Source organism: Magallana gigas, chromosome 9 (assembly GCF_963853765.1).
Source record: "Magallana gigas chromosome 9, xbMagGiga1.1, whole genome shotgun sequence".
NCBI classification, from domain to species: Eukaryota; Metazoa; Mollusca; class Bivalvia; order Ostreida; family Ostreidae; genus Magallana; species Magallana gigas.
In genome coordinates this window covers 33,888,834-33,901,287 of record NC_088861.1, presented here as the reverse complement: position 1 = coordinate 33,901,287, position 12,454 = coordinate 33,888,834, and the positions used below count along the sequence as shown (strand labels likewise).

The 12,454-nt window shown below is 35.5% G+C and overlaps 1 protein-coding gene across 4 annotated transcripts in view; it reads right to left on the bottom strand.

Annotated features, from left to right (window-relative positions):
- The window catches only part of LOC136271442 (uncharacterized), a 46,749-nt gene that overhangs the window by 14,229 nt on the left and 20,066 nt on the right, over positions 1–12,454 (bottom strand). The window contains exons 1-3 of one of the 4 annotated variants that reach the window (XM_066071482.1): positions 4,171–4,484; positions 3,548–3,591; positions 2,320–2,389 (exon numbers count right to left, since the gene is read on the bottom strand). The gene's annotated coding sequence lies outside the window, so the exon portion shown is untranslated. Of the gene's footprint in view, positions 1–2,319; positions 2,390–3,547; positions 3,592–4,170; positions 4,485–12,454 lie in introns of those variants that run through there. The other 3 variants (XM_066071484.1, XM_066071483.1, XM_066071485.1) reach the window with 3 other exon arrangements.

Below are 12,454 nucleotides of genomic sequence, written 5' to 3'. Positions count from 1 at the left end.
AAAAACACCTCCAGGGTTATGAACATGCAAAATTATTGCTCAGTGACTTCAGTTTTGGTTTCAGGCTTCAATATCTGGGTCGTAAGAAAGCTCGAATAAGTAAAAATTTACCAAGACTGTATAAACAATTGCACATAGCACTTGACATAATTAACAAAGAGTTACAACTCAACAGAGGAGAAGGCCCCTAAAAAATTGGATTTATTAATTAAACATATAGTTTACCCTAACTCTGCTAACTTTGTTTTCCTTTCAATGGTTCACAACGGCCATCCTTTGCCTTGGAATGTCATCTTTTTAAAAAACTCGCCTTATGACAGCCATGTTTACCTAGTAGCGAGATCTCGGGTGCGTCGATTTACCCAAATGGACCCAAATGAACCCAAATGGCGATTAAAGTGGAAAACAATTATAATAAAATCCTTATTACTAATATTATCACTTGTTTTAGTCATTTCATGGGGTTGTTAGCCGTTATTAAGAAAAATAAAGACCCAAATGGCGATTCAAGCGGAAAACAATTATAATAAAATCCTCATAATTTAGGGAAATTTGGAAAAATAAACTTGTCTAGTTTTATTTTTTTCACGTAATTATTAAATGTTAATGTATCTTCTTCTTCTTTAGAATACTGAGTAGGGCTTCTCAAAGAGCATTAACACGTATAGAAAGAATGAGTTGTATTAAAATAATTTAATGCGACTGAAGCCGATCACAAAAAGCCTCTTTAGATTTGTCAGCCTGGATTGTGGGGTCCTCAATCCCCTATATGGCTAAAATTGCACCCGCATATAGTCCGAGGGGACCTTAACCTGCAACCACCTGTAACCAGTCAGTGGAAAGGTATCCGTGGACTACAATGGGAGGATTTCGACAAGACGGTAACATCGATGTCAAAATACCAGACTCCACCAGATTTCGTCATCATTCACCTCGGTTCAAATGACCTAACCAAAGATGAAATGACATCTAAATTGTTTTCTGAAAATGCACAATGCTCATTGTTTAGATTGCATGCTTTATGGCCACCCTCATCTGGTGTGCATCCTACCTAGAAGATATTGGCATTTTGCTTCGTTGGGTATGGGAAATCAACAAAAAACGGGTCAGAATTAACAAGTGTATGACAAGTTTCATGGCAGACCAGATGGGGGTTGTTACATCAGCCATGACCACAACATCAAGGCAACCGAGCTTGAGTTGTTTCGATCAGATCGTACACACCTGTCGAACACTGGTAACAACATATAACTGAACAATACTCAATGCGCTCTACAATATTTCATTGATAGACAAGGAAACCAGTATCCAGTGGTTTCCGGAAAAGCAACTTTTTTCTGTCCCAAATCCCATGCCAGCCCAATTATATGCATCCCATGCATTTATGTTAGTATTCGGAAAGTCCTGGTGCTTGTTTTGCTCTCATGATAGGACCAATGCTTTGGCCCTAAATTTTATTTCACTTTAAGGCATAATGTGCTGCCATTCTTGGTATTGGTGATGGAGTGATAAGGCAAATATAAATATTTACCAGTCTCAAACAAATGTTTTGCTTTTTTTTTATACAACCATTTATTACATGTAATTAATATAAATTATTATATGTATTAGTTTTACATATAAATATTCAATTTTAAATGGTTTTGTGGGGGACATTGTCCCAATGTCTGTAGCGGGACTGGGGAATCCTCAGTGGAATATGTTGACACTTTCTACTCCAAAACCTGGGTGTCTCCCCCCACTTGCTTTCAAAGCTAGGGGCTAGTATATAAATTAAATCATTCAATATGGTTTATAAAAGGCAAAGTAAGGACAGTTAACTGCAAGGTTGTTACAATGTAATATTGGGGGTTTTTTTTGTATAGTGGGGCCTACACTGGGTATCCACCTCACTCTAGTAAGGGGATGTTACAGGCTAGTTCATGTAATAATTGGTTGATAAAGTAGCCTTCGTCATGCGAAGTTCTAAATTAGGTAGCACTGCAGGAGACATGGTGAGAAGGGTAGGTCTCACTACCCCGTTTAACGCTGGGGATCGTTCAGGTTCGGGCACTGATGCTTCATACTCGGGTTCACAGTGTGTCCCTACATGGGTAGTTAAACTGGCACACTGGTCGGCTCCAAAGTTACCCCACAAAAAATCATTATGTGGCCAACATCCACAAATTGCTTGTAATAGCGGAGTGATAAATATTTCTCATACTATTTATTGTTAAGTTCTATTTCATTATTCCTGAATTTTGCCAGGCTCTGTGTCTTTCAAGCAGATATAATGTTTAGTGCTGGGTTAGCTTGGCGAATTCAATAAATAATACTTACTATTATTTAACTTTTTTCGTCGAGCTTTTATTGCCGTGTTTGCTACTGATTCGAATTACGCGGAGGTAACCTGCAATATTTTCAAAAAAAAACAAAATTAATCAAAATCCTATGAATATTGATAATATTGAAATGAAAAAAGTAAGGTATTCATAAGTGAATAAATCCGGTTAAAAATAGGCTTTTTCAGTGGATCAACACATAAATTATATCGAGTTTCTATCCGGTTCATAGCGGATAGTCACGCAAGACTCTTCATGAACAAGCAGTGGCTAGCAGCCTCTTAGTGAAAATCAATATATTAGTTGTACGACAGTTGTTCGGAAATTATTGAGATATTTTCCTTTCTAATTTACGGATATTAGTGAAAATTGGCATCAACATTGAACAAACTGCAACAAATAATTTTAGATAGTTATATTTAAAAATATCAAGTATTTTGATTTTTACGGTACACAAAGTAGTCGATGATCGGGGTACCCGACGCAGACAAAAACTCGCCGATTAGAAAAAAGTTTACTTCTATTTAACAATAGACCTAAACATGATAATAAAATATATCAAATAATATATGTTCATGTTGCTTTTTATTGGGAGTTGATTTTTAATCAACTCTCCTATGCAGTCACGCGGACAAACCGAAAGTGAAACAGTGTTTGGACCTCAGCACAATCATTGCTCCTGACAAGACTTAGTTCTTGAAATTAATTGATGAATTCGATGTAATGTATGCTAAAGCATTGTTTTTCAAGGAAACTTATTTACAAATACCTTGAAAATAGTCAGATTTTAAATGATACGAACGATTTAAACATTTTTTGTAGTCGTATGTATTCCTACGCCAGAGTTCAATATAGTCTCGTTCAACTCGACGCTCGGCTGTCTCCGTAAACCCTTGTCGGACATTTACGGTGTCAGCCGAGCGTTTGGTTGAACGAGACTAGAGTTTTATATTGCTTGGATCCATACAATTTTCGAGAAATATTTCTACCACTGATACATAGTTTGATTGAATTAATTTTATCTTTAAATATTATTTAACATGATTCATATGGAGGTTTCTCGACATTCTAGTCGAAAAAGTTCATTTCAAAAATTCATATTATAAAAATATGCGTAATTCAAATTAGAAACTACGTATACATGGACTTGTTATGCAAAATAACATATCATTGATTTTAAAATAAGTAAACATCGACAAAATCAACTCCCGTCAGTTCTTTAGTACTTTGATTGTGGATAAACTTCGTGCATGATTCCCTTGTGTTCGAGCTGAAATAGAGAAATAGTATAAGTATATTTATTAAACCATAAAAATCTGACTACGCCGGCATATCGACTTTTGATGTAACATCCTCATGTTAGAAGACATGTTTATATAGTAAGTTCATTCGTATAAGAAAATGAAATGCTCAATACGATGCAATGATGTATCAATAGAATCGTGGTTGTCCATTTTCTCTCAGATAAGATAATATTTTCGACAAAATAGTACCGTGGAATCATTTGTATACATGGGGTTCATGTTCGTGGGTAGCCAATAGTGTCCTGGTTGGTGGTGACGTAATTTCGTTGATATTGTAATCGGGATTTTTTAAAATTTATTAAACAAATGTTTGTACATGTAAATACGTTCATGAGGCTGTTAATTCGTGGGCAAGGGTTACCCACAAAAGCAATGGAAATTGTTTTCCATTAACAATGATGATTTTTCAGTATTTTCGTAATTTATAAGATTTGCTTGAGAAAAACAACCACTTCAACAAAAATAAAAAAAAGCAAAGAACAAAACGAAACAAACCTGAAATGCCGCTCTCAGGCAAATACACTCAAAAAATTGATTTTACTTACTCCGTAATAAATTTCTTGTAGCCTGTATGAATTTAACACTTATTAATGATTTTCACCAATAAGTATTATTTCCTCGTGTTTCAGTTAAGCCTGTCCTCGATAATGAGTCAGGTGTTCCGCTTTTTAGATGTAATTGTATGCTTTTTCCCCAAAATTTAAAACCGCCCTTGTCCGTTTGAGCGTGAAAAACTGTTGGTGACACATACATGCACAACCACCAACAGACGATCCGTTTCGTTGGGTATTTAAAGCATATATCTGTTGTGATATCATTGGAAATTTCAATAAAATTAAACAGAAAGTATACACGAAACCTATTGTTCGTAAGCTAGGTACATTTTTGGTGTCTTTTTAAACCATTTGAAACCAGTTTTGAGATAGTTGAGTAAACACGACGTTTTGCTTTTGAATTCTACCGAAAGAAGTAATGTTTGTTTAAAAACATGTCGAAGCAGTGTTCACCCTGCAATACATTTGTACAATTATGCAGATAGACACTTACAAAGACTATGCAGATAACGCTCTGCGCTTGTTTACCCCTTGGTTTAATCATCACACCTTTGGTTGCCGTGTAATTTTGTATAACAGAAACAACGCCTATGAGATAAATGTATATATTAATGAATAATTAATAGATAACATTCCAACTAATGAACTTCTGCATTTCTGTTGCTATACGTTCTTTTGGGTGATGGATCCGCTACAATTAAGTTTACACAGAATAACGGTGCATTTAAAAAAGGTGTAAATTTGTTTTCCCTCATACTGAAATGCTACACTTTTTTGTGTAAACATAACACGTTACTGCGGGATATATTTCTATGTCCGACTGGTGGAATTAGAATTTGGCAATATGGCTGGCGCTTCGCCCTCTTATTTCGACATATCATATTACTGTAGACGTACTTTTGTCCGCGTGGTATTAACTTACGCTATGAACGCGGGCACAAATTTTCCGCGGAATTTTTTCACAGTGTACTTAAAGTGCATTTTGAATGAAATTTTGAAATTGCATTACATGAATAAGGATAATCGGAAGTTACTACATGATATAACACTTGCATATACATGTACCCAATGTATATCGTTTTTATCTATGCAAGCTGTCAATTTGAAACAAATTTGTATAATGAGAATTCACATAATAAATAATTTAATCTCCTAAAGATTTGAATTTTCTGTAAATTTACTTGCATGAAATTTAAACTTTCTCTGATCAGCTTGAGATAACGGCACTTGAACTTGAACTTGTCTTTAATTGACCCAATTAACTACAAACTAAGACCCGTGTTTTTACTGCAATTTTTAGATCTCTTTGTTCTGACTTTTAATTGATAAAACTGATCAACTCATAATTTAAACGACATGTGAACCCATAAATTGGTAAATATTCATCATTTGGTGTTTCACAAGACGATTTCAGCCAGCGTCGTAACATCTTGACGGCTAACTAATGACTACCGACCAGTGCACAACCGATAATTACTGTTCACAGTTCTTACAATTTAAGTCCAAAGTTGGAAAAATTCTCGGTAATGAAAATCGCTCAAAACTAAATTCTATAATAATTATTCAAATGATTTTTTTTCATTCAAAGAATCCGCGTAAATTTTTACCCGCGGATTAAATTGATATTGTGATTCCACGAAATTATGACCCCGTGGAAAAAAATACGTCTACAGTATTTATTACATTAACTGTGTTAACTGGCAGATAATTATGCCAGTACCAAGATGGCATTGTTGCACCCGCTTAAGATGCAGTTTCGTAAAAATCCATATATATATATATATATATATATATATATATATATATATATATATATATCTATCTATCTATCTATCTATCTATCTATCTATCTATCTATCTATCTATCTATCTATCTATATAATGATAGACCATTGTTTAGTGAATATATAACCACATTTATTTTAAGTTTGTCTCACATACCAGGTGAGATATTTACCTTGAAAATAAATTTCCCCATAGGAAAATTATTACTCCCATAGGAGAAATAATTTTCCTATACAAAATATTGAAAATCCTTTAGGATTTTCTAAAAATATATTAATATTTTAAAGTCTTATAAAAATAGATCGGAAATTTATCATTAGGATTTATAAATGTACCGGTAAAATAAATTGTTTGAAAAAAAATGTTAATGAATTGTAGATAATTAATATATTTCATTAAAAACAAGCATCAATAATAATAAAAAAAAAACGTTGGAGAGAGAAGGGATCTCTGAGGAAGCACCACAACACCACACATACTACTACAGGTTTCAAAATCAACAACTTTGGAGAAATTTTCTTTTCGACTAATTATAATTTTCTTGAATGGTAATTTATTTGTCAATTTGCATACAAAACAAAAAGTTCAACCTTGAAGCGAATGAGGCAATATGTTGCTGATAAGCTGTTATCGTTATGAATTACGTGAACGTGCAAATAGGTAAAAACGATCAATTATCTTTGAATTTGACAATTTCATTACACCTACATGTAATTAAACAAAGCATATATACATTCCTATATTTGCATGTAGATATATGACGAAAATCACTTACCCTCGAGTATATATGTACACGCTATCAAATAAAAAAAAACTTTTTTTAAAGAATAGAATCTCCTCTGATTGACAAGGTGGCAAACACCTTCTGCACGCTCATTTTTTTTTTTTGAGTCAATGAATTTGCTTTTAAATTTAGACTTTGATGCATTTTTTTTCTTTTCCGTGAGGCTTGCAAATACATGATGGTAATTATACTACATCTCACAATAAGGTCTTTTTTAAATTTGCGTCAAGACTGAACAAATAACTCGAGTGTGGGAATAACAATCTGTTTTAAATAAGTACCCAGACATCCATTATGAATATTACGTAAGAAGCAAGGCGTTAGGAGACATATTACGATATTAAAACGAATGCCACAATGCAATCTTCATCTTTTAAAACTGTTCAACAGTGCAATAACTTTGAAGTTTTTTTCGAGTTCTTTCATTGGTTAAATGATTAAATTTCAAAAGACCTTTTAAAGAAGATGGTGGAACAAGATAGCGCGAACCCACAACCTAAAAACCCTAGCTCTATAATGTTACCTAATGTCTGGTGCTCTAACCACTGATCCATTTCAGTCATAACAAACATCATTGTTAAATGCTAAATGCGACTTCAACCACGAATTGACGGACTTGTAGTATTTCTCTAAAACGTTCAATTGTTGGGATACAAAATGACATTTTTAAAGTTTAGTGGGTCATCTCTCCACGTATTTGTTGATTGAAATCGGTTTGATTTCCTTTAAACCTCATATAGACTATGACAAAAATATGGAGCCCAGACCCACTCTATAAAAGAAAAGGCATTGAAGTTCTAAAAATGATACCATTTGGAGGTTTTGACACGCATAAGCCAGTTTAAATCAACCTATTCTAAATATTTAACATATTTAAAGATTATAAATCGATGTTATGGTAAATATACATTGTTTTTTTAATAACTTGGAAAGAAATAATGAGATTTGTTCATATTTTAATTTTATAGTATCTTATCTATCCTCATATGGGCAGTTTACACGCCTTATTCACCCATCTTTATTTTTAGAGTTGTGTCATCATGCAAGAAACATGGGAATATATTGAGAGTTTTTAAATCCTGACTTAATAAGCGATATATATTGCTAAATCCTATTGGTTTTCACTGTAAGACATTAAAATTGTTAAAGCAATATATATAATTTTATCAAAATTGATTTTGAACAAAACTAAATGTTCTATTCCTGCTTTATTTCCGGCTATATAAGTCTTATAACGCATACTATTGAAACAAAATAACCAGGCGTGTATTATACTGATAATTTACATACTAGAACTCGGCTTAATTGTCCGCAACTTTCTTAAATACGTCATTTTGTGTTTTTACTCCATAATTTGTCTCCCGTATTAGATTTTATCTATTAAACATACTTGTGACGTCATCAATGAATAAAACGAAACACAGTGAAATTAAAGAAGAACGTATTTTTAATGACAGTTTGCATTGACGAATGCAGTTCATATGCAAACATACATATTCTTTTTTTTCGAATCAAACAATATTTGTAATATTTATGAAGTAAGAAATCATGATTTTATAACCTTAATCGGTTAAAAAATTCTAAAATGGCGTTAATAGCAGCTTTATTTTTTGATATTTTGAACTATGCATGAATTCGAGAGAAAACAAAAACTGCCTCGCTCTTTCAGTCAAGGCGGGAATTGGTTTTTTAAACCAGGAACTGTTTAACAGGGTATCAAAATAGACACATAACCGTATATATAAGATCTTTCATTTTTTGCGATGGTATGTGGGGGTTTTTCCCAGTGAGTTGTGCGTTTTCTATTCCCGAGCCTCGTTGGATAAAAATCGTATTTTATTGCAAACTATGATATATCTGTTTTGTCCTGTGTTTAACCACGCCTTTTGTTAAACATCAATCTTTTATATCAATAGCATTGTTGTGAGGCGCAGAAGAAATTAATTACGAGATGTCATCGATTTTAGGCATGGAAAAAGTTCGAAGCTAAACAAACAGAAATTTCATTTTCGAACACATTCTTATTAATTGACGACCACCGAATCAAACAGAATCGTTTAGACACATCTTCATACATAGACCTTTCATCCAACAAAGTTGGATGTTCAAGCCTTTATCGCTTCTGAGATATCGTAGGCATATGGTTGTTTTGTCTAGAGATTGTATATCAGGCTCAATAAAACAATAAAAGAAAAACAATTAAACTTATTAAAAACTTCATTTGTTTGAGCACTCGCGGCGGGAAGAGAAAGTGACGGTTGACAAAACGACACCCGTAGAACACTTCAATCAAATGTCTATTATCCATTTAAAAATTATTTTCTGATCACGTACAGCTTCTGAGATTTTGCGAGCAATAAATCTGAAAAACGAAAGCTACTTGAGATATTTGAGATATCTTACATAGGTATATTTTTTGTTTATTTAACATTAAAACATATGTAAAGTTTAATACTGATTTCTTCATCCCATTTTAAATTTGAAAAAAAAATCAAGCAATAATAATTTTGATGTACCTCCTGTGACAACTGGAAGTTAAGCTAAATCAGAAAAAAACACACACCCCCCCCCAAAAAAAAGAAAAAAAACAACATAAAAACAATAGTTCAAACACATCTACATACAAAGATCGATCATCCCACAAAGTTGGATGTTCAAGTATTCTGAGATCTCATAGGAACACGGACTTTTGTGTCGGGACCGGAAACGAACAAAAACCATCTTTTGCAAAATACATGTTGAAGCTTGTTTGTAATAGTAAGAGATCAAGATAGATGAACACAGCATGGCTAATGACGAAATCACGAAAAGAAGAGCAGAGACTTTTGAGACCCAAAGAGTTAGAACACTCATCCCTCTAGCACAGAAGGATTACGAAAGATGAGTGATAACATTCGTGACAGATCTTCAGAGCATCAAGAACCACTTAGATGCTTGCGCTGCTCACGTAGATGAGGTTAGGAATGGTCTGGACTCCCTGAAATAGGTCAGTGAGCTTATTCAGGGTAGCGAGACCGCATATAGAGAACTTTCTGGAAAGTTTGTAGATTACATAAGAGTTACCGGGACCTACGACGGTAAGAATGAAGGGCGTCACATCATATTATATTCAGAACTGTGCTTTGTAAAGTTGATATGAAAATGCAAATAATTGATACGTTAATGAATCCGCCCACTGCATAAAAGGACAATCCTTCGGCACGACACTCGGTAAAGTCGAACGCAAGTTCACTAGAGGTGAAACAATCAGAATTAGGAGCTGTTTTCGTGAAAAAGAAGTTCGTGGACCAAGTGGCTGATATCTTCCACCAACGTGACAAAATTAGACGTCAGGAGCTTATTAAAGGGACAACCGACACAGCATCTTAGGTCATATATCGCTCTCTTATCGCAAAGGGATGCTACCTGAAACCAATCAACACATTGCGAACAATGACTGTCAGCCTCGGTCGTCACTATTCACCAATGTGATATCAGAATAAAGATAAATGACAACATTTTAATTAAGACCAACCATAATGAAAAGATGGCTTTATCAATAGAAGATAAGAATTTGTGGAACTGATGGACAACGACAATGATTTAAAAAACAACGTGGATGGCTGCTGCGAGGCGCCACTCTCAATCCGATGTCAAAGACCGCCTTTGCCCAACAACAAACTACAAGCCATAAATCCAGCTTAAGCACTTGACCGTAGTCTTAGGCGAAATCAAACCAAGAGAGAGCATGTGTTTACGTTCATGGACAAGCTATTTGAGAAAAGACATGCAGAGGAAGTTCATCCTTTACCTGGCAACAAGGAACGATGGTACCTCCCTATGTTTGGTGTATAACACCCAACAAAAGACTCAATTAGAATGGTGTTTGACTCCTCTTTAACGTTTAACAATGTATCGCTCAATGATGTTCTGCTTTAAGAACCTGACATCACTAGCAACCTGCTAGGAATCTTGTAACGTCTTCGCCGTGAAGAAAATAGCTGTTATGGGAGATGTAGAGCAGATTTTCACAACTTTATGGTAAAAGTCGATCATCTTTTGGCATTCAAAAAAAAACCAACAACATAAAGATGCCTTTAAAGGAGTACAGAATGACCGTTCATGTTTTTGGAAACCATGCGTCCCCGGCCGTCGCCACGTACGAATCCATCGTTGCTCTCAACGCAGGACTTGGATCCTGATGAAATGACTTCGTATCCAACAACGTCTAAGTTGATGATATACTCCTCAGTGAGAAATATGCTGCCGACCTGATGAAGAGAACTCACCTGGCTTTGAAAGAAGGGGTACAACTGAAGCTTTACAAGATTTCTTCGAATTTGAAATCAGTGCCAATGAAGTTTCTCGTTGACGATCTCGCCAAAGACCTCAAGGATTTTGAAATTCGGAAGGGTGATAAACCTGTTCAGAGAAGTCTCGGTATATCATGGGATATCAACCCTGATGTCTTCACCTTCACCTTCAAGATATCTTCTGACCAGAAGCCATTTACTCGAATGGAAGTTTTGTCTACAATCAACAGCTTATTTGACCCCCCCCCCCCCCCCCCCCTTGGATTCGCATCTCCAGTAACTGTGCAAGGGAAGATATTATTCTGGCATATGCTACAAACCTCCAGTGGAACCGACTGGGACAGTCCTTTTGATGACTTCATCCGATTTTAATGGTCGGATTGGGTTTCTCTGTCCATCATCTTGAGGATGTAAGGATTTCAAGGATGTATTCCAAGTATTTTGTTTGTAAATCACAACACGAGTCAAGCGTCTGATAGCCTCCGAGATTCATCATTATGTCACGTTTTAAAAATTGTGAGGATCCTTCTGCAAGTAGAATTCGAAGGTATCGTTTGGACACAAGATCCCGTTTACATTTGTTTGCGTTGAAGCCTTTGGACCTTTGGGTGTGACGACAAGGCGCACGCCATGTGGATTGGCCACAAGCACGATATGCGCAATTCTGTTTGCTTGGTATCAAGGTGTATCCAATTGAGCTTGTGGAAGAATTGAACACTTTCTGTATCATCAATGCGTTAAGACGTTTCCTGCCTATACAAGGTCCTGTCCGGCAATGCCGTTTGGATAGAGGAACCAACTTTGTTAGTGCGGTAAACAAAATACAGATTGTTTATCAGTTTGTGTAGAGACCCTTGGAGCAGAGATCCTTGCAGGACAATGAGTGCGCATGGATGTTTAACCCTCAACATGCTTCTCACTCTGATGGAGCCTGGGAACGCATGGTCGGTGTGACCCGCAAAATCTTGGACAGTATGCTTCTACGACACGGAATAAAAGATTTAAACTACGACATACTTTGTACATTTCTAGCAGACGTTTGTGCTTTAGAGAATTAACGACCACTAACTCCCATTACAGAAGACAGCAGTGACCCATCCGTCCTTACATCTGCCATGATACTTACATGTACTCGGAAGTTAGGACACTTACTAGAATCGTTACCAGCCATTGAACCCAATGCAATGTACAAGTGGCAGTACGTTCAAACTCCTGCACATGAATTTTAGCGAAAATAGGAACGTGAGTATTGATCCACCCTCCATGTTCGTCGAAAACGAAGTCAGACGAACCCAGTTTAAAGGAAGGAGACGTCGTTTTGTTAGAATAGTCGGATGACCCAAGAAACCATTGACCAATTGCACGCGTACGCGGGGGTGTAAAGGAAGCATATGGAAGCTGAGTTGCATGTAAT